Source organism: Schistocerca nitens, chromosome 1 (genome assembly GCF_023898315.1).
Source record: "Schistocerca nitens isolate TAMUIC-IGC-003100 chromosome 1, iqSchNite1.1, whole genome shotgun sequence".
Classification (NCBI taxonomy): Eukaryota; Metazoa; Arthropoda; class Insecta; order Orthoptera; family Acrididae; genus Schistocerca; species Schistocerca nitens.
This window is the reverse complement of record NC_064614.1, coordinates 488,648,003-488,675,297: the sequence shown is the minus strand read 5'-3', so window position 1 is coordinate 488,675,297 and position 27,295 is coordinate 488,648,003.

Below are 27,295 nucleotides of genomic sequence, written 5' to 3'. Positions count from 1 at the left end.
CGCCACAATGGGTCACGCCATGTAGAACACATTTCAAAAAAATTTAAAAATAGTTGTAGTCTTCGGAATTGAATAAATTATATATCTATTAAAAGGTAATAGTCTGCAGATTCAGAAAACGCAAAAAAGTAAAAATTGAACTTTTCATGATTTTGAGCCTTTCCGGAGCCCCTTAACTGATAGACGGTGGAGCAAAGTTTTATGAATATTTCAGAGTGTCGGAAAATTAATTCAACTTACTACTGAACAAGTTGCAAGTTCATCCGAAAAACAAACTGGAAAAAAGCCATCATACCAAGAGGACGGCTTGCCGTTTTTTTTCTTTGAGGTTAGTACATACTATAATTAACAAACACTTTGACTTTATTTGTAATGAAATACATGAAATCAAAATTCATCATTATTGGCTTCTGCTTTATGGTTTTGAGTGTTTTCTTCTGTTTTGCGTTATACTGATTCACTGCCGCTATGACCACCTGTGAAATCTTCGTTATATTCCTATAAAAAACTTAAAAGTGGAAAGAATACATAGAAAATTTTGTGGGGAAGCCGAACCGAAGACTGTGTTTTATTGGCAGAATACTTAGAAGATCCGACAGATTTACTAAAGAGAGTGCCTACACTACGCTGGTCCGACCTCTTTTGAAATACTCCTGCGCGGTGTGGGACCCTTACCACATACGGTTAACGGAGTACTTCGACAAAGTTCAAAGAACCGCAGCTCTTTTTGTATTGTCGAGAAATAGGGGAGATAGCGTCACGGACATGGTGCAGGAGTTGGGGTGGACATCACTGAACAAAGATGTTTCCCGTTGCGGCAGACCTTTCTCAGGAATTGAAATCACCAACTTTGTCCGCAGAGTGTGAAAATGTGTCGTTGGCACCGATCTACTTTGGGAGAAACTATCATAATAATGAAATAAGAGAAATCAGAGCTCGCCCTGAAAGATATAGGTGTTCGTTTTTCCGCACGCTGTTCTACCATGGAGTAACAGATAATTGTTGTGAAGGTGATAAACTCTCAGCCATGCACGCAAATGTGATTTCAGATATTTCGACAGTGGAGGTGCTTTAAACACGATTTCATTTACTTATTGCATGGGAAAAAATATGGTTCACAAAATCGTACGAGAAACCAGCAAGATAATTACAGGGAGAAATGTCTAAGAACATCGCTAAGGGATTCAGCATGTGGCATTTTTCCTAACTTTATAGGAGATTCGAATGGAAAACACTTTTCTATTCAGGTTCCTTCGCACTCCGGATCACTACTCTTTAATTACACGAAGACATTCTCCATTAAGTTGTTGCCCGTTGTAGACTCTCAATGTAAGTATATTGCTATTGACGTCCGGGCATGCGGAAAGAAAATGTTACAGCTATAGCCTACAGTTTCACACATCTTTTACCTAGCTGGTTGTATTTATTTGTGGAAAATCAGAAACATACACATATGTATTGCCAGTTGTTTTTGTTTCTGCTCGTATTTTATTCCAGAGTCTATTATTTAGTTTATGTCCATGTATTTGGGAATGGAGCGACCATCCAACTCAGGATAGTTGAACATAATTCACGACTTTTTTCGTCATTCATGTTTATAATGATAAACTACTGCGCGAAACCACAAAAACCAGACCGTGCTGGAGCCGTAAAGCGAGAAAATATCGTTTGCAAGAAATACAGCCTTCACGGTACGGCGCGGGCTGGAGCTCGGTTTGCACTGTCACGGTCAGGAGTGTGAACACTGAACGCTGCCCTTTAAATCCCTAGAACAATACCTTCAAACACGTCGATGGTACAGCGAGCCGGCCACGGCAATGGTCGCGTCATTGACGTGTGTGAAGCGGCCTCAGTATTGTTTCCATCCAAATCTCCTGATCTAGTGGCGTTAGACCTCTTATGCGAGGAACTGAAGGACGCTGTCTACGCCACAAAATCACGTGTGCTGCATGACATGAAACAGGCAACTGTGTTTAACTGTGCGTCCATTCTAATGGCAACCATAACACGTGTGTCGGTATGTTCCGCAGTGTCACAGAAGCTGTATTGCCGCCGATGGAGGACATTTTGAACGTCTTCAACGGTAAAATATCGTAAGTAGTGTCGTGACCATGTACGTGACTTGAAAATTCCAAGTTTATGTTATTGTTGATCGAATTATTAAAGTTCAAACTGTGTAAACCCCTTTGGGGGACGCTCTTTACGTCCCAAAATGGTTCAAATGGCTCTGAGCACTATGGAACTTAACTGCTGAGGTCATCAGTCCCCTAGAACTTAGAACTTCTTAAACCTAACTAACCTAAGGACATCACACACATCCATGCCCGAGGCAGGATTCGAACCTGCGACCGTAGCGGTTGCGCGGTTGCAGACTGAAGCGCCTAGAACCGCTCGGCCACTCCGGCCGGCTTTACGTCTCTTAGACACAAAATCTCCGTTTGATGAAAGTTATGTTTTGTAATCCGTAATCGTTATTAATGATCTTTTAAAGCAAGAGATATCCAGTGAGAAACGTCTACTTCCAAACGGTTCGTTTCAGAGGCTTTCTTCATTGTGTAATATCAGTAACTACTGATGTATTTGCTTACTATTGCCGATATGCCTGACAACATTATGACACTGAAACATATAGGCTTAATATCATAAAATGTATAGCAGTCATCGAAATAGCAGCGAAAGCCTATAGATTGCACAGCGTGTGGAATAATTTGTATTATTTGAATTCTGTTAGCATTCCTGTGTAACCATTCATCTGGTAGCAAAGTCTGTAAGACATGTCATTCTGTTACTACCGGGCCCTTTACTGTACGTCGGTCGTGTAGCACTGTATCGTGCATTATAGGAAAGATGTCGTACACAACTCTCCAGTTCCATAACATGGTACTGTTGATCTCTTTTTCAGATTTTTGGTCATACTGCTCATGTAGAAAGACATTTTCATTCAGCATAAATTTTAAAGATTTTTTAAAAATTTGTCTGTGTTAAGCTTATTGTCGTTATGGTCATACTACAAACATCAAAAAAAGTTTTGCATCACCTCTGTTCATAGAGTTTCGGAACCTGTACAGAAAAATGGAGTAGAAATCAACATAAACATCAGTCCCGCGCTTTTTATTGCTCATGAAAACCACACATTGCATGTTGTACCACCACACAGTGAGACCTTCAGAGGTGATGCTCCAGATCGCTGTACACACTGGTAACTCTAATATCCAGTAGCAAGTCCTCTTGCATTGATGCATGCCTGTATTCGTCGTGGCAGACTATCCACAAGTTCATAAGGCACTGTTGGTCCAGGTTGTCCCACTCCTCGACGGCGATTCAGAGTAGATCCCTCAGAGGGGTTGGTGGTCACGTAGTCTATAAACTGCCCTTGTCAATCTATCCCAGGCATGTGCGATTGGGTTCATGTCTGGAGAACATTCTGGCCACTCTAGTCGAGTGATGTCGCGCGATGGGGGCGCGAATTGTCGTCCATGAAGACGAATGCCTCGCCAATATGCTGCCGATATGGTTGCATTATCGGTCGGATGACGGCATTCACGTATCGTACAGCAGTTAGGGCGCCTTCCATGAGCACCAGCGGCGTACATCGGCTCCACATAACGCCACCCCTGAACAGCAGAGAACCTCCACCTTGCTGCGATCGCTGGACAGTGTGTCTAAGGCGTTCAGCCTGACTGAGTTGTCTTCAAACACGTCTCCGACTATTGTCTGGTTGGAGGCATATGCGACACACATCGGTGATGAGAACGTGATGCCAATCCTGAGCGGTCCATTCCGCATGTTGTTGGCCCATCTGTACCCCGCTACATCATGCAGCCTATTGTGTACAGTTTGAGTCGTAACACAACGTCCTGTGGCTGCACGAAAAGCAATATTCAACATGGTGGCATTACTGTCAGGGTTTCTCTGAGCCATAATCCGTAGGTAGCGGTCATCCACTGCAGTAGTAGCCCTTGGGCGGCCTGAGCGAGGCACGTGATCGACAGTTCCTGTCTCTCTGTATCTCCTCCATCGCTTTGGTTCACTCCGAGGCGCCAGGACACTTCCCTTGTCGAGATCCCTTCCTGGCACAAAGTAACAATGCGGACGCGATCGTACCGCCGTGTTGACCGTCTAGGCACGGTTGAACTACGGACAACACGAGGCGTGTACCTGCTTCCTGGTAGAATGACTGGAACTGGTCGGCTGTCGGACCACTCCGTCTGATAGGAGCTGCTCATGCATGGTTGTTTACATTTTTGGGAGGGTTTAGTGGCATCTCTAGTCAAAGGGACTGTGTCCGTGATACAATATCCACAGTCAAGGTCTATCTTCAGGAGTTGTGGGAACTGGGGTGATACTAAGCTTTTTTTGATGTGTGTATTTTTACACAATATATCTTGTTGTCACAGATGCACAGATGCTTCACATCAGTATCATTAAATACGCTAAATCCAGACATCTTAATGCAGTTTTATACATATTGTTGACTGAAATTGTTATACATGGTGGTCCTTGTACCGTGACAGGGCCAAATAGCTCACGAAATAAGCGTCAAACGAAAAAACTACAAATAAGAAACTTGTCTAGCTTGAAGGGGAAACCAGATGGCGCTATGGTTGGCCCGCTATATGACGCTGCCACAGGTCAAACGGATAACAACTGCGTTTTTTTAAATAGGAATCCCCATTTTTTATTACATATTTGTGTAGTACGTAAAGAAATATGAATGTTTTAGTTGGAACACTCTTTTCGCTTTGTGATAGATGGAGCTGTAATAGTCAGAAACATATGGCTCACAATTTTAGACGAACAGTTGGTAACAGGTAGATTTTTTACATTAAAATACACAACGTAGGTACGTTTGTACATTTTATTTCGGTTGTTCCAATGTGATACATGTACATTTGTGAACTTATCATTTCAGAGAACGCATGCTGTTACAGCGTGATTACCTCTAAATACCACATTAATGCAATAAATGCTCAAAATGATGCCCGTCAACCTCAATGCATTTGGCAATACATGTAACGACATTCCTCTCAACAGCGAGTAGTTCGCCCTCCGTAATGTTCGCACATGCATTGAGAATACGCTGACGCATGTTGTCAGGCGTTGTCGGTGGATCACGATAGAAAATATCCTTCAACTTTCCCCACAGAAAGAAATCCGAGGACGTCAGATCCGGTGAACGTGCGGGCCATGATGTGGTGCTTCGACGACCAATCCACCTGTCATGAAATATGCTATTCAATACCGCTTCAACCGCACGTGAGCTATGAGCCAGATATCCATCATGTTGGAAGTACATCGCCATTCTTTCATGCAGTGAAACATCTTATAGTAACATCGGTAGAACATTACGTAGGAAATCCATGGATAAAATTGGGGGCCAATTATCCTTCCTCCCATAATGCCGCGCCATACATTAACCCGCCAAGGTCGCTTATGTTCCACTTGTCGCAGCCATCGTGGATTTTCCGTTGCCCAATAGTGCACATTTGCCGGTTTACGTTACCGCTGTTGGTGGATGACGCTTCGTCGCTGAATAGAACGCGTGCAAAAAATCTGTCATCGTCCCGTAATTTCTCTTGTGCCCAGTGGCAGAACTGTACACGACGTTCAAAGTCGTCGCTATGCAATTCCTGGTGCTTAGAAATATGGTGCGGGTGCAATCTATGTTGATGTAGCATTCTCAATACCGACGTTTTTGAGATTCCAGATTCTTGCGCAATTTGTCTGCTACTGTTGTGCGGATTGGCCGCGACAGCAGCTAAAATACCTACTTGGGTATCATTATTTGTTGCAGGTCGTGGTTGGCGTTTCACATGTGGATGATGTCATCCAGGATACCGAGCAGCACACATAGCACACGCCCGTTAGGCATTTTGATCCCAATAGCCGTACATCAACACGATATCGACCTTTTCCGCAATTGGTAAACGGTCCATTTTAACACGGGTAATGTATGACGAAGCAAATACCGTCCTCACTGGCGGAATGTTACGTGATACCACGTACTTATACGTTTGTGACTGTAACAGCACCATCTATCACAAAGCGAAAAAAGTGGCCCAACTAAAACATTCATATTTCTTTACGTACTACACGAATAGCCGGCCGTGTGTGGCCGTGCGGTTCTAGGCGCTTCAGTCTGGAACCGCGTGACCGCTACGGTCGCAGGTTCGTATACTGCCTCGGGCATGGATGTGTGTGATGTCCTTAGGTTAGTTAGGTTTAAGTAGTTCTAAGTTCTAGGGGACTGATGACCACAGATGTTAAGTCCCATAGTGCTCAGAGCCATTTGAACCATTTGAACTACACGAATATGTAATAAAAAATGGGGGTTCCTATTTAAAAAAACGGAGTTGATATCCGTTTGACCTATGGCAGCGCCATCTAGCGGGCCAACCATAGCGCCATTCGGTTTCCCCTTTCATTCTAGAAGAGTTTCGTTCTTTGTAGTTTTTCCGTTTGATGCTTATTTCGTGAGATATTTGGCCCGGTCACCTTGTATATATTCTTTAAAATTTTATATGCTTATGTCAACGTATGTGGAACAGCGCTGAATACTTAATTATATGCCTACGAAGAGACTATACTTTTGATGGATGATGAGTTCACTTGCGACTTCCTAAAGTGTTTATTCCCGATGCCGGGATGGTTCCTTTGAAAGTGAACGGCTGATTTCCTTCCCGGTCCTTCCGTAATCCGAGCTCGTGCTTCGTCTCTAATGATCTTGTTGTCGATAGAGAAATAAATATTAATCTTCGTTCCTTCTTTCGCTCCACATTTTCATTGACTGATGATGTGGTAGTTTGTCAGTGGTTGAAGTGAACTACTGCATCCGTCTTATGGTATGACAGCACATGTTTCACATATATTATAATTTTGACGAAATGTAAATAGCTTAACTTATTTTTGAACTGTAGACGGCCGATGACTACCGAAATCAGTTATTTCATAGAATTGTGTGTGAATGTGCCGGAAACTAAACTATTTCTGTAATAAGCACTTGAATTATCTCTACTGATGTCTCTAGTGCGGCCGAAATGTCGTTATTTCCATTGTATTTCATCTGGTAACGAGTTCTTCAGTCCGTTAAGAATAATTTATTATTTTAATTTTGTTGTAATGCTGGTACGGTACTTAAGACAGAGCTGGTGAAAAACTACCAATTTTTTTCATACTATGGTGAGAAGCGACATAAAAGCTTAATCCCTCTGGGCCTTATATATGCAGTAAACCTAGACAAAAGGTTCCCGAGCTATGTGAGCGGCAGAAGTGGTATAAATTTCTCCGGAACAGTTTAACTGAGCTATAAAACAGCCCTATTCTCGTGCATCTCTTATAGCCTCGGCAATTTTCTTGTGGTCTAGCGAGCATTAAACGTTAATCGCGTCGCGCGAGGCAGAAGCGATATCGCCATATCAGTTCTGGTATTCACATACAGTTCCGGTATTTAAGCACTCTGTGAGCCGTTATGACGCGGTCATACCTCTAGGAGATCTACTCTGCAAATAATAGATGCTGCCATTCGCCAAATTCGTTGCTCGCGCTAAGCAGTAGGGTTCAGATACGCATAATCTATGATACAGAAGCATGGGGATGCTCCTCGCTGCTTGACGGCCAGAATTTTGACCGTGCCGGAGCCTGTTGACGCGTCCCTGTTTACCCAGAAAACGATAGAACGAGTACAGAGACCATACTACTTCGAGACCAAGCTAGCAAACAACCGTGTAATGGTGACGTCTCAGGTTTCCTCAGCATTGTACGAGTACGGTGTGGTTTCAGGAGTTCATCAGTGTTGTTCATTACAGTTTTCTGTTCAATATTTCGAAACAAAGATGTTGGAGAACCTAATAAACCATTATGGAGGCTTCAATTTAAGCAAGACTTGAGATCCAGCATTCAATTTATTAATACCATCTCATCCATCAGAGCTGGGAAACGCCGAGAAAACGTTCGTTTCACGGAGAACAGTGCTGACTCCAAAAGAACAATTGAATATCAAAGGGTGAAAGGGTGTAGCGGCCACGAGAATCGAACTCGGCTACAAACAGTGGAGCGACACCAGCAGTACTTTACCGTGTGGCAGCAGTCTGGGCAGCGAGTTCTCCTATATCTTAGCAAAAGATGTGGCAAGTCTAACAACCCTACCACAACAAAGGTAAAAAATTAATTATGATTTGTAGTGTTGCTCACGCTGCTAAATACTGCATTTTCGGGCAACAACAAAGTTATATTATGTGGCAGGTGTCATTAGAGCACAGTTAATAAAGTCATTTCATGAAATAATGGATAAACTAGGCACTCATCTTTTCGTGTTTCCCACGCTGGTCTCGTTGTGAATTTATGACTCAATCGTCGAAAATCTAGGTGGTGATGATTCCAAGTTCGGATGCAAAGAGGCCTAGCTGTTATTCTGCGATATTCAAAAGTTTTATAGATGTGTTTCACAAACCATTCTTGAAGATTAAACTTTTGCAAGCACAATGGTGATGTAGAAAAGTAATCAGCACTCCGAATTTAAGTTACACTTCTTTTTTATTACTTTTGTTGCAATATCACGTAAGTCACAAAACATCACTACACAATATAAAACATACTTGAAAACATCTTGCTCACTGTTAAAGTTCACATTTTATAAACTGACTACAATTTGCGTCTTTTCAACATGATGACCAAGACTTGACTCTTTCATAACCGCTTACGCGCCCAAAAATCAGAGTTACAAGTACGTAAAAGATCATAGTGACAAAAGAAAGAATACACATAAGAATAATATCATTGCAATATAAACATATCGGTGTATCAAAATGCCTCTACATTAATGAAATCAAATCTGAATGTTGTCACAGAAATATGTTAACTACTTTACAGAAACACAGTAGAATATTGATGATATCGTTGAGGTGAGGTGCCGTAATGGTTACGTAATTCAAGTAGTATTACACAGGGGACCGGAGAAAATTCTGAGCCTATGTATAATCGCTAAGGGTGTCTAAGGTTTATATCCAGTCACTCGTTGACCAGTCTGATATGGCAACTGAAGTCAGCAAAACGAAAGCTGAAGTTTTAAATTTCACGTTCAAGAAGTCGTTCAGTAGGAGACACGTACTGACATACCGTCGGTTTACCACTGATGAGACTTCCGTAAGGACGACATAGAAATAAGAATCCCTGGTCTAGAGAAACAACTGAAAGAGTTGAAAACAGATAAGTGAGCAGGTCGGACGGAATCTTGATTCGGTTTTTCAAAGAGATTTTTACGCCACTGGTCCCTTACTTAGCTTGCATTTTTTGTGAATACCTGTCCCAGGCGAAAAAAAAGGCAGGTGACTCTTGTGTATAAGAAGGTTAAAAGAACGGACTCGCAAAGTTACAAACCAATTTCTGAACATCGGTTTGCTGCAGAATCCTTGAACATATTCTTAGTTCGAATATACGACATTTTCTTTAGACTGGGAGGCTTATGTCCACGAATCAGCAAAGTTTTACAAAGCATTGCTCGTGCGAAACTCAACTTCCCCTTTTCTGACATGATATACTGCGAACTATGGAAGAAGGGCAATAGGCTGATTCCGTATTTCTTGATTTCCGCAAAGCGTTTGACATGGTGTCCCATTGCGGACTGTTGAAGAAGGAACGAGCATATGAAATAGGTTCACACATACGTGACTGGCTGAAGACTTCTTAAGTTGTACAACACTGTACGTTGTCCTCGACGGCAAGTGTTCATCAGAGACAAGAGTGTCGTCAGGAGTGCCCCAGGGAAGTGTGATAAGACCGCTGTTATACTCTTATACATGAATGGTTTGGCGAACAGGGCTGATAAGTTGGGGAAATATGATATGATAACGGTATGTCATGGACATCCTGCTACCTGATGGGTTCCTTCTCATGCAACAGTACCGTGAAGTCATTTTCAATAGGGCAATGCTTGTCCACACATTGCATGTGCCTCTATGAACTATCTGCACCATACTGAGGAACTCTCATGGCCAGCGAGATTCTCAAATCTGTTTCCGATAGAAAACGTGCGTGAGCAGCTCGGATGTCAACTCCATCCCAGTGCCAGCAGCTGGAATATCAAGGACCAGTTAAACACTTGTGGCCAACTTGCCTCAGAAGGTGATACAGTAGCTTTAAGGCCCATTTTCCATCCGAAGAAAAGACAGGATGCAACATCGTACTGATAAGTGGGCTGATAATGCCAAGATCTTTGTAAATTTGACACGATTTTGTAATCACTGAAATAACGTTACATAACTTCTCGGCTAGTGAAGTGAAGTTACATTTTTTGCCATGCAATGTATTTCATAACATGTCCCTCAGCGAAGACGTGCTCATCCACCGTTGACTTTCTCAGTTTTTGTAACTTTTGTTTGGCGTCGATGCCCCAAACACCTGTCCCCACCAGTGTGAATAGTTCGAGCTATGCATGCTTTACCGCAGTGTAATGGAATCTTATAAACACCAGGCTTCCTTAGCCCCAGACCATCCATAGCAGCCGGTCGCGGTGGTCTAGCGGTTCTAGGCGCTCAGTCAGGAACCGCGCGACTGCTACGGTCGCAGGTTCGAATCCTGCCTCGGGAATGGATGTGTGTGATGTCCTTAGGTTAGTTAGGTTTAAGTAGTTCTACGTTCTAGGGGACTTATGACCACAGATGTTGAGTCCCATAGTGCTCAGAGTCATTTGAACCATCCATAGCAAAACCCAAAAGGTCACAAACCTTGGCTTGCTGAGAAAACACAGTTTTGATGGTAAAGTTCCTCATATTCTCCCTACTTTAGATGGTACGTTCCTTGAAGTGGTAGGAAAGGAACTGAGGTAGATTCATCTTTGTAACGTGACAGTCTATTGTAAAGACAAGAGATACTTTATTCAACACAACCACGCGACTGCGGATGCACAGGTGGCGACTAAGATCGGGTCATATTCGTGTTGACAGCTGAAATCAGCTTGAGAGGAGCATGTGCAGGGCGAATTTCACGCTCTTCTCCAGAGATGCTGTTGTCTCTGCACTTCCACCAGCCGGTAAGGTGACCGCGTCACCGGGAAAACCCGTCCCTTCGGTAGTACGATGGCTGCTCGTTTCTGATGGCCACTTTTCGTATCCGGTGCAAAATTAATAAATATTGTACCATATGTTTCACTGACGAGCCAGAAGGCTCACTTGAAGCGGAAAGGATGGAAAAATACATATGAAGACGCCTTATAAGTTATTGTAAGTTGAATGTTATAAATAATCCCAGAACTGTAAAAAGTGGCCGGCCGCTGTGTCCGAGCGGTTCTAGGCGCTTCATTCTGGAACCACGCGACCGCTACGGTCGCAGGTTCGAATCTTGCCTCGGGCATGGGTGTGTATGATATCATTAGGTTAGTTAGGTTTAAGTAGTTCTGAGTTCTAAAGACTGATGATCTCAGATGTTAAGTCCCATAGTGCTCAGAGCCATTTCGACCGTTCTTTTGTAAAAAGTGAATATCTCGGCAATGCATTATGCGACTGCAACAAACAAGGTATCTATGGGAATGAGATTTTCACTCTGCGGTGGAGTGTGCGCTGATATGAAACTTCCTGGCAGATTAAAACTGTATGCCGGACAGAGACTTGAACTACGGACCTTTGCCTTCGAGGGCAATGAGCTACCCAAGCAAGACTCATGACCCGTCCTCACAGCTTTAAATCCCCCAGTACCTCGTCTCCTACCTTCCAAACTTCGCAGAAGCTATCCTGCAGACTTTGCAGAGCTAGCACTCCTGGAAGAAAGGATATTGCGGAGACATGGCTTAGTCAAGTACTGGCGGAATTAAAGCTGTGAGGACGAGTCGTGAGTCGTGCTTGGGTAGCTCAGATGGTAGAGCACTTACGAGCGAAAGGCAAAGGTCCTGCGTTCGAGTCTCGGTCCGGCACACAGTTTTAATCTGCCAGGAAGTTTCATAAGGTGTCTATGGATACATCACGTGGAATTGTATCAGCCAGTTTTAGCAGATTTACTGAAATTATTCACATATTTGAATTAGAGGTTTAAAAGAGGATTTTGTGCAATTAAAATCAATTTTCTTACGAAATAAGTAGAGAAATGTTAAAAGTAGTGGCACTACTGGAAACTTATTTTATGTGTAATTTAAATTGTTTATTATTATTTAAACTTATAAATCCGAAAACAGAGGAAAATTATAGAAATTATTGTTTATAAATAAACTATGGCAGATAAAAGAAAATTGATAACAGCATAATATTTCTCGGAAGATTCCGCTTGATTTGATGCATCATATGTGTATAAAAGGTTAAAGTCAAGAATTTAAACAATTTTCTTGTTCAGTAGTTTGATTGAACTTCAGTGATGCTTGACCGAGGTTTCCTGGTAAAGAGCGGCGATGTTCGGACGCCATTGGAGGTGGTCAGGCTATGTTCCTCTGTGTTTCGAGCAAAGTTTTATCTGATGAGTGGTGAAAATAGCTGCTAGTTTGCGTGTGTGAATTACTCAGAGTTACTACTTTCGGACATAGACATTTTTCTCCATTTGATGGACTGGTTATATTTTGGATTACATGTGATACAAGCCACACTTAAAATGTTTCAGTGCGTGGCGATTGTGAAGCTTATAGTTTGAAATATGGTACTGTGGAACTTGAAAGGTTTCCTAATGATAAGTCACGCAGTTAGTCTTGGTTTATTCAGCTGCCTCTAAGATATTAAGAAGCTCGGTCGGGGTCTGCAAATAATTAATGTGAAACGTGACTTTCGATTTTTCTACGTCTGAGCCGTGGCGCGACTGTCGGGCGCAAGACGCGATCGATGACTCCTCTGGTTGAGGTTGGCACTATTTGCGATCGCGAGCGCCTCCTGTCTGAGCGGGTCCTAACCGGGGAGTAAAGTGGAGTCTGGGGCGGACAGGAGGAGAGAACGGACATGGCGGCCGCACTCTGAGGCGACAAGAGAAGAGTTGTTGTGCACGGCCGAGAAGGGAGCGTTGAGCAAGGCGGCAGTCAGCATCGCTTTCCGGGGAACAGATAGTTGCGGCAGTCCAGCGAGCAGACACCAGCTCCGGGAGCAGTGCTCCGGGTTGTGGACGTGACGTGGGTCGTATTTTGGCGCCGTATAGTTTCCTTGGTACGCATCTGCTGCTCCCTTATGCCCACGTGTGTTGTTCTGTCCGTATGTGCATTGAAAAGGTTACGCTCCGGCTGTAACAGTGGCTTGTGCTTTACGTTCATGCACCCTGACTCATTTGTTTTGCTGCAGGCAGCTGTAATTTCAAAGATTTTTTTTCTGTTGTGAAAAAGACGGCTAACGTGTGACCTGTTTTGGGTTTTGGAGTCCTATTTGGGCAACCTAGATATCATGCACACAAATGTATTGCTGCCGAGTGAGGTTAGCCCTAATCTTGTAAAACTGAGCTTTCAGTGACTGGCTCGTCTGCAAATTAATTAAACCTTTGTGGTGTGTTTTGCTTTCAGTGGTGAATTTCTTGTCATTCATTGCTGTATGTTTCGCCGTTAATGATAACTGTAAGATAGCAAGGTCTTGAAGGGTTTGCGTATCGTGACTGTATTTTGGCTACTGTTTAATTTGATTTCTTGTTTATCGGTCTGGTGAAGACTAATGCCAAGTTTACTAATTGCCGCCTGTGGTTCGGAAGTTGGTTTGAAGGTATATCCGTGGGTAAATCTTTACTGCACCTAACTCTTAACTGACGTTGCGTTGAACTAATGCCATTATTAAATCGTTTCTTGTGTGCTATAAATTCTATTACCATAGACAAGGAGACAGGGCACATTCTGTGGTCGAGGGGTTGGAACGGTTGCTGCTTTGCGCGTGGCGTCTTGTCGCTCGCTATCATTTCCCGCGTTAGTACGGGCGGCGTGAGATTTGTTTGCTCGCGGTTGTATGGCCGCTAGTCAGCTGTGCCTGCTCCCGCTTCAGGGTGTGCCGTGTTTCGTAAGGCGTACGCCGACTTTGTCACTGTCACTCCTGTGTTGTATCGGTCGCTTACCGAAACGTTAGTGTGTTTTACCACGGCGGCCACTGGGCCGTGACGATGTCGGTTGATGACCAGCGTTGGGGCGGTCGTCCGCTCTGAGTGGCTTCGGTCGCTTGGACTTGGCAGTTACCTTCTGGTTAAACAGATCAAATTTATTTGCAGTAAATACCTAAGTAGTTTGTGAGAAAGGTTGTAACTGAGCTTTCCATGATTTTACACAATTCAAGCATTTTGGTAAGGCATTTTCCTATTTGTTTTATTTAAATGAGAATTATCTATTGGGGTTATTCACCTGTTGAAGCTTAACATAAAAATTGTAACTTATCTTTCATGATTTTATTTAATTTAAGCATCCTTATCTACGTTTTATTGATTGGTAATTCTTTATTGGTGTTATTCGCTGGTTGAAGGTTAACATATGTTTGTAACCAAGTTTATGTCCTTGCTTAATTGAGATTTGTTAAGAGCCTTTATTGCTGGAAGATCATTGAAGCTTAGGTGCTTGTAATTGTGAATACTGTTGTCTGTGTTGTGGGCTACCCTTCCACTTCCAGAGCCAAGCTGTCCTACCAACCAGTACAACGTCCTTATTGGAAATAAACTCCAATTTTTGAAACTTTAAAACAAGCTACACGAGTTTGTATGTCATTTTTACGTAGAAAAACCTGCCTGCATTTATATTAAATACTTTTGTGGAATATAGGATACATTGCGACAAATGTGAGTTGGCGCCCCAAAGACGAAACGTAACCAAACTTGTAAGTCCACCCACAGTTACGGAGGCCCACTGAAGTGTTTGTGCTGCGTAATGTGTGGATAAATGTTTTATGCAGTAGCGCGTGGGGGCTCCTAGCTGATATGGAACTTGTGAACAGTTTATAAATTTGATTTTCAGCGAGTTTATGAGAGATTGTCTTTTATTTCTTCATGCAAGTCACATGCACAGTCCCACACAATCCGTACAACAGTATTTTGCCATATTTCCGTTAATAATATGAACTTCAAGACACTGTGGATTTGCTCCTCAGAGAATCTGTTTCCCTTATACACACAGTTATGGAGTTCGCTTCATTATGATAAACTTTCCGTGTCAGACAATTGTAGTACATGTTCTACATCTACATCCATACTCCGCAAGGCACCTGACGGTGTTCTTTCGACCAGCGTCCTAAAGACTCTTTATCTTTTCATTCTAATTAGTTACTGTTCTTCTTCGTGTTACATTTCCCCTACTTCACGTATACTACTTTTATATAATTCCACGTTACGCCACCCACATTGTCTTCTCTTGACTGCAACGTTTCACTGACCATCTGGAAGCACACGCACACTCGAATCGAAAATCTCGCATTGTCAGTGCTACAATGCCCAACGAGTGTGTGCCAGGTTACCAGAGAACTTCAGTTCTGTACATACGATTCGGTTATAATTTTCTCAATTTGTCTCTCATAAGATCACTAGAACGAACACGGATATAATGCTAACAGTTTCTTTGACACATGTGATCCAACTGTTTTTTTTTACCTTTTTTCCTGCAGACAATCAAAGTAAGACGTGAGACGTGGCGTTGCTAGTCTCACATAGTGGGACAGCAACCACAGTAAAAATCTCGCTACATTGCTGAATGCGTCACATTTCAATGAACATACAAAATTGTGTAACATCGAGTTTTAAGACCAGCTCGAAATGAAGCACTCAGTGACAGTTTTAAGCAGCAGTGGAAAGAGTCTTGTGATGGATGAAGATTACTTTGTAGGCCAATAATGATTTTCTGTTCGTACCTTACGTTTTTATTTTTAGTCATGTACTTCAATTGGTGAAAACGGAAGCCTTTTAGAATTACTTTGTTGTCCGTCTGTCATCTGTCCGTCTGTCATCTGTCCGACTGTTATGAATCCTTTTTCTCAGTAATTGGTGGACGTATTAACTTGAAATTTATGTCACATATTAAGCTTTACGGTACTTTGTCGATATAAGAAATTTAAGCTTCTAAGTCAACGAATGGAAAGATACGGCAAATAATGTCACATATTTTGATACTCCCGAACTTGTTCATTAAAACCTATAGAGCATTTCCAGTTGAATTTTGTCACATAATAAGGTCTACGGTCGCTTGGACGTGTAAAATATTTGGAACCGCGCGACTGCTACGGTCGCAGGTTCGAATCCTGCCTCGGGCATGGATGTTTGTGATGTCCTTAGGTTAGTTCGGTTTAAGTAGTTCTAAGTTCTAGGGGACTGATGACCACAGATGTTAAGTCCCATAATGCTCAGAGCCATTTGAACCATTTTTTTACTAAACGAAAAGAGTTTTTTGTCAGTTGTTATCCGACTGTTTGCCAACACCCTTTCTTCTCAGGAACTGATAGGCATATCAAATCGAAATTTGTGTCTAGCACTAAGGCCTGCAGTCCCTTACCCATGTAAAAAATGTAAGCTTCTAAGTCAATGCAATCAAAAGAAACGACCATTTGTGTCACATATTTTGATGTTCACAAACTCAATCAAAAGTACTAGGGTACTCTCTGTTGTCCTAGAATCGTGAAATTTGGTAAGCGATAGTGTTTTAGAATGTAAGTGAAGGAAAAACTAACTGGTTTTGCTAATCAGCATTGCATGTTGATATAATTCGAGAACTAATAAAATAATTGAAAAATTAGAATAGCAATTACAAAAAATTTAAAATTAAAACTTAAAATTAAAACATTCTCGAAAGTCTTGGAATCGCCAAAACGCTATCTTACAACTAACGCTAATAGATAAAATCTTCGCGATTCGCCGTTCCTGGGGTGGATGATCTATCTAAATACATAATAAAGTTTGTGCAGAACCCTCGGAGTCCTACTCGGCAATTTTTTCATATTCTATCACTCACCAAGCATTTTAGATACATGTTGCGCTTCTTTATAAGTTTCGGATAACATTTCATTTTCCAAATTTGAGAAAGTCATTTTCGAAATTCAAACTGTACATTACCAAGCAATATTACACGTCAGCGCTAGACTAAAGGCTGCGCATATGGACAAGCAGTGGCCATTTCTGAGGTTGAAAAACAGTAAAGTATCGTCAGTTGTCAGTTGCTGTTATTCTTCAGTCGGCAGATGAACATGGAGCGAAATGCATAATTACTCGTGAAATGCTGTCCAGGTGGAGAGCAACAGAAGGAGCAGGTCATCCGCGATACTTGGGCGGCGGTATCGCGGCTGTGATGCGGTTTCGGGTCGACGAGCTGATCGAACGGGGCGGCCTCCGGGGAGGCTGAGCTGGGAGCTGGGGGCCACTTTGTCATCGCGACCCGTCCCGCCGACGGGGCGTCGCCGCTGCTACTGCTGGAGCCGCGGCTGTTCGCTAGAGCAGCCTTGTCCTCTCAACCTCCTGTGCGTTGCAAACTCGTATTGTCTCTTTTTGATGGACAACCGGTATGCCTGGCGGAGTGACTGCCTCCAAAACCAGGAATGTTTCGTGCTTTTATTCTAATCCTACACTGACGGAAAAATCGCAAAACCAAGGAGTTGTGCGAGATAAAAGACAGTTGGTACATCTACATCTACATCCACATCCATACTCCGCAAACCACCTGACGGTGTGTGGCGGAGGGTACTTTGAGTACCCCTATCGGTTCTCCCTTCTATTCCAGTCTCGTATTATTCGTGGAAAGGATTGTCGGTATGCCTCTGTGTGGGCTCTAATCTCTGATTTTATCCTCATGGTATCTTCGCGAGGTATACGTAGGAGGGAGCAATATACTGTTTGACTCCTCGGTGCCGCGCGGAATTAGCCGAGCGGTCTAGGGCGCTGCAGTCATAGACTGAGCGGCTGGTCCCGGCGGAGGATCGAGTTCTCCCTCGGGCATGGGTGTGTGTGTTTGTCCTTAGGATAATTTAGGTTAAGTAGTGTGTAAGTTTAGGGACTGATGACCTTAGCACTTAAGTCCCATCAGATTTCGCACACAATTGAAAATTTTTGACTCCTCGGTCAAGGTATGTTCTCGAAACTTCAACAAAAGCCCGTACCGAGCTACTGAGCGTCTATCCTGCAGAGTCTTCCTCTGGAGTTTCCGTAACGCTTTCGCGATTACTAAATGATCCTGTAACGAAGCGCGCTGCTCTCCGTTGGATCTTCTCTATCTTCTATCAACCCTATCTGGTACGGATCCCACACTGGTGAGCAATATTCAAGCAGTGGGTGAACAAGTGTACTGTAACCTACTTTGTTTTCGCATTGCATTTCCTTAGGATTCTTCCAATGAATCTATCTGGCATCTGTTTTACCGACGATCAACTTCATATGACCATTCCATTTTAAATCTAATGCCTACTCCCAGATAATTTATCGATTTAACTACCTCCAGTTGCTGACCTGTTATATTGTAGCTAAGTGATAAAAGATCTTTCTTTCTATGTATTCATAGCACATTACACTTGTCTACATTGAGATTCAATTGTCAATCGGTAGGCGTGTTTCTACATCTGGAAGACGTCTGTTAAAATTCGGCCGCATTCGCGTAAGAGTGTCTCTATTAACGCCAGTAGGAGGATGCAAATCTCGGCCGGCCGGTGTGGCCGAGCGGTTCTAGAAGCTTCAGTCCGGAACCGCGCTGCTGCTGCTGCGGTCGGAAGTTCGAATCCTGCCTTGAGCATGGATGTGTATGATGTCCTTAGGTTAGTTAGGTTTAAGTAGTCCTAAATCTAGGGTACTGGTGACCTCAAATATTAAGTCCCATAGTGCTCAGAGCCATTTGAACCATTCGCAAATCACGCTTGCCTTAAATAAACGCTGTAACGGCCGTCAGTGTTAGTTGCATTTGAAACTGGATGTGGTGAGCTATTGTTGGTCAAGAATGTCTTTAAAGCGACAAAGATGCCGTTACCATCGTTTCACCGGGAGTGAACCAGGACGTATAATAGCGCTACAAGAAGCTGGATGTTCCTTCTGTGATACTGCAGAAAGACTTGACAGGAATGTAGCTACTGTAAATGATTGCTGGGAGCGGTGGTCACGAAAATACACGGTCGCAAAAAGATTGGACTCTGGACGTCCACGTGGCATTACCGAGAGGGGAGACCATCGCGCTCGCCGTATGGCTCTGGCGCATCATACTGCATTTGGAGCAGCAATCTGAGCAGCAGTTGGCACCACAGTGACATAGCGATCTGTTAGAAATGGGTTAGTTCAAGGACAGTTCCGAGCCCGACGCCCTGTAGCGTGCATTCCACTGATCTTAAACCACCCCCGTTTGCGGCTTCAGAGGCGCCAAGTGACAGCTCATTGGAGGACAGGGTGGTCTGTTGTGCCATCTACAGCAAGCTGCTTCTGCCTCGATGCCAGTGATGGTCGTGTGTTGGTTAGGAGGCCGGTTGAGTGCCTGGAACCAGCTTGTCTGCGTGCTATATACACTGGACCTATACCCGGAATTCTGTTCTGGGGTTCGATTTCGTATGAGGGCAGAAGCAATCTCCTGGTTATCCTACGCACCCTGACCGCAAATTAATACGTCAGTCTAGTAATTCGACTTGTTGTGCCGCCATTACTATACAGCATTCCATGTGGCGTTTTCCAACAGAATAACGCTCGCCCACATACCGCTGTTGTAACCCAACGTGCTCTATAGACTGTCGACATGTTGCCTTGGCCTGCTCGACACCAGATCTGTCACCAACTGAACACATATGGGACATCGCCAGACGATAGCTCCAGCGTTATCCACAACCACCATTAACCGTCCCTTATTGATCGACCAAGTGCAACAGACATGGAACTTCATCCTACACACTGACAACCGGCACGTATAGAATACAATGCATAAACGTTTTCGTGCTTACATTGAAAATACTGTTGGTTACACTGGTTATTAATGTACCAGCATTTGGTACTTGCAATGGCTTATATCGTGCTTGCATTAACTTGCTATCTTGCAATGTTAATCACTTAAATATAGTACCTAGACAAACGTATTCCAGAAATTTCATAGCTCTGCATTAACAATTTTTTTGGTACTGTACACTGAACATAGCTTTTCTCCCTTTAAGGGTTGTGGAGAAAGCTTAGAGTACTTGCTCCATTTTGATGGTGAGCTAGGAAGACTATAGCTCATGTTGAGCACCTCATTCTCTGTAAAATTATCGTTGGGGCTACACCGTTCTAGACACGGTCCTGGTGGGGATGGTTTGCCTTCCTCCAACCTGTTGTGAAGAGTAAAACGTGTATCTGTGTCGTGTGCATCACTGTCAAGAAAGCTTGTTCAGCACAGAGTAGTATTTGCGTTGTTATGGTTAAAGGAAATGGAGAGGGTGCCGGAACGTGGTCTACTCTTGTCTCATAACACCAAAGGGGCCACTTAACTTCTGTCCTCAAGCGCTGGGTGGACCCGCACCAAGTGTCACATGTGCCTCTCCTGCGCAGAGATTTGGAATTTAACTCAGGACACTGGCGCAGGGCCAGATAGTGACTGTAACATTTTTGTTCAAAAGATGATTCGTGTTCCTCGATGAGTCGTGGGTGTTGAATTTGAACATGAAATATCGTTTTGACTGTCTGGCTCACTTTTCTTGTGATACTCTACACTCTACATCCTTGAAAACGCTGCATATTGGTTATTCTTCTGTGGCTTAATTTAAATATTGTCATATTTAGCTATCGACACTGGCCTTGCCTCAGTGGTAACACCGGTTCCCGTTAGATCACTGATGTTAAGAGCACTGTCGGGCTTCGCTAAACACTTGGATGGGTGACCGTCCGACTCCGTCGAGAGCTGTTGGCGAACGGGGTGCACTCAGCCCATGTGAGGTCAACTGGGGAGCTACTTGACTGAGAAGTAGTGGCTCTGGTTACGAAAAGTGACAGCAGTCGGGAGAGCAGTGTTCTGCCACATGCCCTCATTATCCGCATCCAACGACGCCTATCGCTTAAGGTTGACACGGCGGTCGGTCGGTGCCGTTGGGCCTTCGGAGGCCTGTTCGGACGGAGAGTTTAGATTTAGTTGTCAAATTACTTGCCTTATTTTACATATTTGTGTTGGATGTACATGGGATATAGACATATAGACATAGTTCGCATTCCCTTTATCCGTGACGCGGGTGTCCCATTGTGCACTGGTACGTTTATACAGTCATTAAGTTACCGCTAACAGTTTAATTGACGAAGCACAACAATTGTTGCAACCGAATACATTCGCTTTGTCTGCTTCATTCATTGCGTTGATCGATATATTTGTTGTGCACAACATGACGCTAATTTTAATTTTCTAAGATAAATTTGAAGATCTGAAGACGGCGTAAGCTTATGCAGGTTGAAACAATCATCGAAAGTAAATAAATTTGTGAAGGAGACTGTGTTATTCAAACTGTATGTACATGAAATTACTAAACATGACTCTCAATTCAAAAATTAACCTCCAGGAAATAATGTGATTTGGCAGCATAGCTGTTGAGTCATGCTTGAACACGTATCATAATGTTGTGATTGTTGTCACTTGCATCTCAGGACTGAGACTTCTGACAGGTGATGGAAGTGACTGCTTGTTATTCTAAGTTCGTGAAGATTAGTGATTTGCGTTCTGTATTAGTTCAGAAGGGGAATGCTCCATACTTGTGTCAGCAGCGAAATTTTTTTTTAATTTTATATCTGGAGAGTTAACCATGAAATAAAAAAAAAAAACGGAAAGTTGATCCTCTTGTCAAGCAATGCTACTAACTTTATTTCGATCGTAAACTGGCGACCAGAACAAGAGTTGCCCCCCCCCCCCCTCCCAGCACTTGTATGGTACATTATGTATTACACTCTCTATAGGTTGATTAAAATTACAACGTTGCATGATCTTTACTCTTCCCATTATTTTGGGGAATCAGCTGATCACATGACGGACTGTTAGTTTTGTCTGGAAAAAATAGAAGCAAGTCGTAAAGTAGAGAATCGTGCTACATCCTAGCTCATCAACTGCTATACGGCCTATATGGCACAGTGAAGAATTGCCGACACCAGTGCCCCATTAGTGACTACGGCTGTGAATGAGGACTAAACGATGATCTACACTTGAAAGACGGCGGAGGAGATATGTGTGCTGACCCAATATTTCAAGGCCACTATGAATTAACCGAGTTAAGCCTTTTGTACGAAGATAAGCTTTAACGATCTTGTTCCTGATTTACATTCGTCGTAGCAACGGGTTGAGCTTATAGCTTCGTGATACGACGGTAAGTGCTTATCATGATCACCGTGCTACTTTTTCTGAGTATTTCTTCAAGGAAGGAAACTTGGTTCCTTTTTAGAGGATGAAATTTTCACTCTGTGGAGTGTGGGCCCATATGAAACTTACTGGCAGATTAAAACTGTGTGCCGGACAGAGACTCGAACTCGGGACTTTTGCCTTTCGCGGGCAAGTGCTCTACCATCTGAGCTACCCAAGCGCGACTCATGACTCGCCGCCACAGTTTGAATTCCGCCAGTATCTCATCTCCTACCTTTCAAACTTGATAGAAGCTCTCCTGCAGACCTTGCAGAACTAGCACTCCTGGTAGAGCACTTGCCCTCGAAATGCAAAGGTCCCGAGTTCGAGTCTCGGTCCGGCACACAGTTTTAATCTGTCAGGAAGTTTTATTGGTTCCTGTTTTTTTTAATGCTATCGAGTTATTTATGGAGACACTTATCGTTTTTCGATGTATATGAGTGGATAGTGTTCACCAATTCTGGCAAAATTAGTCTGAAGGCAGTGCTTCTCCACACTGAAAACAAATTTCCTTCTGTTCCGATTGCTCATACAGTTAATGTGAAGGAGACATACGACAACTTAAAACTGCTACTCAAACAGTATGAGAGACAGAGATGGCGTATATGTGATCTCAATGTAAACTGTACCGCAGGTACACAAAGCACTGAGGCAGCAGAGATTGAAAAGACACCTGCTACGGGAAAAATTATTCGGGTCTATAAGTGTTCATAGCGTATCCATTCTGAAAATCAAATTACGTTCAGAAACGCCGTTCTTTACTCTTGCCGTTAATCAGCTCTATGGTTTCAGTTCATGGTAGTATAGACGTCTTAACACAGTATGGTCACGTTAGGATAAAATGCCGTCTATTTTATAAGTAGCCTTGCTTGTTCATTTTGATTAGTATTACTGGGGTCTGCGCATGTCATTGCGGAAAGGAATTCCCTTTTCTGTTAGCCAGGACATCATTTCTCTCCTCGTGGAGTTTGATTTTAGAGCACAAGTCACTTGATTACTATGGTAAGGGGCATTATCTGTAACGAGGGCAGTATGAAGTAGTAGATTAGGTATTAATCTCTCCGGGTTACTTTTCTTAGTTTGAGAAGACCTTTTCGTTGTGATAATTCCCCCTTTCTTGGCCAGATTTAAACCTTTCGTAGTGTACGGAACAAAATCGTCCTCCCGGCCAGCATGGATGATATTTCTGCTTCATTTCGAGAAAAGGTTGCAACAGACGCTGTAGTGAATTGTCACTTCATCAGTACGATGCTATGTGACAAGTGTGAACAAGTGCCTCGTCCATATAGACAATTAGGCGACATTCATATTTGTACTCTCGGATACTTTTTCAGTAAGTATTCGTTTTGTCCTCAAATTAATATGTTCCTGGAGAACTTTTCTGTTATTCCCGTCTTCGTCCACCTACATGTAAGAGTGCGAAGGATGTTATGAAGTATGCTTATACATCATTCAGAATTTAACTCTGTAACTTGACTTTCCTTGAAATTGGGTCTTTATACATAATGTAGAAATAATTTACTTCACAGCGAACGGCTTGCTAATTAAAATTGTCTACACTGGTCTTCTAAGGTCTGAGTCTTTCCTTATGTGGTAATTTTTCGGACGGAAGTAAACGATACACCAGTTACTTCACCCATTCGCTTCGAAGTGGATTTTAGTTTCAATGGAGCACCTAGCACAGCCTCTTTCCCGAGAAATTGGTAGACATTTGCAACCAATTCGCATTTTTGACTATGAAGATCTTTGCCCTTTAACTTTCTTTGTACTGGTGGTGTCTTCTAACGTGATATTCCACAGTATTTACCATGTCGTGAAGCGCTCCGCCTGACTCTATGGCAACACGACAGACACTGGCGGCCGACTGAACGCGGTCTACTGCGTATCTTGCTTACAGTGTTCACGCCTGTATGCGTGAACTGTTCCGTAGAGTATAAATGTCTATGGAGTGAGCATTCGGATGCGCAGAACGAGAAATCTGTCCGCAACGTCTTCTGCTGCTCAAGTCACGTGATATTGGGACGGCTGGTCCGTATAGCCTTAGCGTATTTCAAGTGTTATTGCTTCACTAGAACAGATAGATCACCTTCAGAAGTATCCTAAAACTTTGTATATGCGTTTTATAGACATCTTAACACTTTTATACCGGGAACTGAAATAGTTTTCAAGCTGTGAAGAGCAAGGGTATTGTGCTTTTTCGCCACAGTATCATAGGTCTGTTCCACTTTACTTACGTTTTTTTCGGGTTCTGGAAAAGAAGTGACAGCCAACAATACCTTATTATGCAGTGAACGTATAGTGTGTAGCGGGGCGATCACTCTGCAGTGTGATGCCGACCGTTGTTAGCCGAGCAGCGGTCATGTACCACGTAGTTTTATCCTGTGACTTCGGTTTTACATATCTTATGGAAAAGAATGACCATGAGAAGTGTTTTTTAATGTTTTGTGACAATGATTTTATATCAGCTGGTCTGTCTCGTGTATCGTTATATCCAAATGGTTTATAAATGTTAATCTACATTCAGATCCGATGAGGATACCTTTAGTGTGTTGAAACCGGTTATCCAATAAACAGTATTTAAGCGATCTTGGCTTTTGAATTGTTTCTAATACCTTATTAGGTTTCCTACTGCAGTTATTCATGTTGTCAAATCTCAGTTCAAATTAATTACGTCACAATGACATTGTATTGGGCACCGATGCATCACAGGAATTGGGGGGGGGGGGGGCGGCATTTGAATAAACCATAGGAAATTAATCACACTGTCTTATATAAATTTTATCTGTAGAAGAACACAACACGAATAGTAAACACTGATTGGCAGCTTAAACGAACTTGCAAATTTATCTAGCATTTCCCTCGTAAACACAAGGGAAAAAAATTGCAGTAATTTTCTCTACAATACAAGACACTATACTACCGCGTCTTGATATTTTTAAACATATAAAGCGCCTCAAATCAATACGATATTCACTCTTAGAGATTTGTACGTATCTATGAGAAGTAACTGGTCCTCCTTTCACGTACTTGCCTTTACATTTGTAGCAACAATAATACCGCACCATGACTGTTATTACTACTAAAAAGGCGTAGAAGGGTACGTAAAAACAGATGAATACGTGTAATATTACAGTTTCGCTGTTACCACAAAGTGCAGACAAGCAGCGACGTCCTTTACTACTTGACTAGTCCAGTTTGATGTTGAAGACATGCGCCGTAGGCTATGCTCACTCCATAGGTATTTATACACTATGGACTGTATTTGCGAGAGACGTCTCCAAGGATTGAAGTAAAAGTAAAGGAAAAACCGCAAACTATGGAATTAATGTCTCGTTAAAATTTCATTCATTTGTTGAAATAATGACTTGGCAATCATTCACAAGCGCTTGCAAGTATTTTTTAGCAGGATTATAGAAGTGAAATATTGGGAAATTTAATTTTATTTATTATAATCGATGTTTCTGGAAAGCCTACAACTGTGACACTCAAGATTTAAATAATGAAACCTGTGCATTTGTATAGATAACTATTTTTTATGTTTGCATGTATGATTTTCTACCTCTCCTGCACTGTAAAGTATCTTTGTACGCATTTCACTCGCAGGCTTAGCCCTGGTACATGTAAGTTTTGAACCTATAGTGCGAGAGGACTCACTGCCCTCCCCTTATTTTCACTCGAATCAAATACGAGAACACAATATTTGATACAAAAATACGTTTATTCTAGTAAACTTTACAAGATGCACAGGACGCTCCTCATTGTGGATCCTCGCTTGGCTGAGACATACTTCCGTTCGCTTCGGAGTCTCCAGGGCACCTGACACTTGGCGAGAAACAATGGATTCAGCTCACTGCGGCATCTGCCAGGATGAGACATCCATCTGCTCGCTGCAGTGTTTCCAAGGTAACTCTTATTCTAACACATTAAACAATATATTCCGCTCATGACGGTGCTTTCCTGGCCGCAGATTCTCTCAGCTAACTGCTACGTCCGTTCACTGCAGCCTCTCATTAATACCTGCCTGCCACGAACAAAGGGACAGGTAGGCGCTCACAAATGCAGTTACGAAGTTCCCGACAGGGAGCAACTGCTACTGGTCCTGTTTGCTGTATTCGGCACTAGACACCACAAGGAGTGGCAAGAGTGACGAAATTCAAGAAGCTTATAAATTCAAGAAGACAACTACAGTGCAAGAGAGACAGAAAATCACACATGCAGCCATCACAAATAATACTTGTGTAAAGAAATGCAGTTGACAGTGAGAATAAATTCTTGAAACGTGTTGTGCCAAGCAAGAAAAAATGCGTAAGTCGTGCAGTTTTCGTTACCTATTTAAATCATATTGCCAAATTGTACAAGTACACCTTTTCCAGTACCAACCGACAAAATCTAATAGGGTACTCCCTAGTACTTGTTCGCTTGTTGCTGCTCTATCTGTTGGATAGACTAATAGGGCTATTCCCCTATGTTGGCGACCCAAAGACTGCGTTTTATTGACAAAACGCTTAGAAGATGCAACATATCTACTAAAGAGACAGCGTGCACTACGCTGGTCAGACCTCTTTTGAAGTACTGCTGCACGGTGTGGGATCCTTACCAAATAGGTTTAACGGAGTACTTCGTGATTTTTCAAAGAAGGCAGCACGTTTTGTATCATCGAGAAATAGACAATAGAGTGCCAAGGACATGGTACAGGATTTGGGGTGGACATAATTAAGACGAAGGCGTTTTTTGTTGCGGTGTAAATTTCAATCACCATCTTTCTCCTCCTAATGCGAAGATATTTTACTAACGCCGACCTACATAGGCAGAAACCATCATTAGAGCTCGCATCTAATGGTAGAGGTGTTCGTTTTTTTCTGCGCGCTATTCGAGAGTGGAATAATAGAGATTTTTTTTATTGAAACTGAAACTCCTCCAGCTGTACTTAAGATTTCATATTTATTTGGTTACTACATTCGATGTTGCGTCAACGTCATCTTCAGGCCCGTACACTTTGATATCAATTGTGTGTGGCTGAGTACTAGAAGTCCTCGGTGAGACAATACGTAGAGCACGTAGTGCTGAAATCATAAATACAACTGGAGGAGTTTC